The sequence below is a fragment of the Gavialis gangeticus genome, unplaced genomic scaffold (genome assembly GCF_001723915.1).
Source record: "Gavialis gangeticus isolate Ggan-Ray unplaced genomic scaffold, GavGan_comp1, whole genome shotgun sequence".
NCBI lineage: Eukaryota > Metazoa > Chordata > Crocodylia > Gavialidae > Gavialis > Gavialis gangeticus.
In genome coordinates, this window is record NW_017728996.1 from 12,383,408 (window position 1) to 12,384,336 (window position 929).

A 929-nucleotide genomic window follows, 5' to 3' on the forward strand; every position below is an offset into this window, starting at 1 on the left:
AGATTTGGACAGGAAATGGTATTTTCAGCCCCCTTTTTTTTTTTTTTTTTTTGAGTTTTCCATGTTCTTTTGTTCCACATCAGGATGATCCCAAGCTCATTTGAGTCAATGAGAAAGTAGGAGCTCAGAATAGGATATGGATACTGTAGTTCAAATCCTTAGTCTGAATGAGGGAAAGCAGAGACTTGAGCCTGGCTTCTTCCCATTACATGGGAGTACCCTTGCCGTTGGGCCATTCCACATTCAGGAGCAGAGTTCTCTGTTTACTGCACGCTATACTTCCTAGTCAGTTAAAAGCCCCTCCTATCACCCCAAAGAATATACTATCCCATAGACATAGTCAAATAGGTGCAGGAATGAGCCAACCTGAAATCCAGACCTGATTTCCATTTTGCAAGCAGTCCCTCTAACAGGGAAAACCAAAACCTCTGCGAAGAATGGTTTAGAAAAGGTTGTCTAAAACGGCCTCTGAATGTTGTGACTTCAGCCCTTTTCTATTTAATTTTAAATTTAAAAAAATAACCTTTTTGCTGGGTTAAATGTTGTCTTCTTAATAATGCTAATTATGTTTTTCAAGGGGGGGGAAGTGTGCAAGGAAGTTAACAAAGCCACTGCAGTGCATTTAATAAAAAAAAGAGCTTTGAATATCATTGCAAAGAAATCAGAAAAAATTGCACAGTGAATGGCCTTCTCCCCCAGCATCCTCCTCAAATGCTCCCTAAATCAGCATTTTATGAATCAGCAAGTTTAAATTTATTAGTATTTCATCTTCGCCACTGGGGGGCAGGCTGATTTTTTTTTCTTTTCTTCCCTGAACTGACTTCTAGGCAAAAAGCATCACATCACTGCAACACTGAAGGCACTTCAAAAAGACTCAGATGTTTAACTATTGTGCTAGTGATCATACATTCATATTGGGCTGGAGGCCA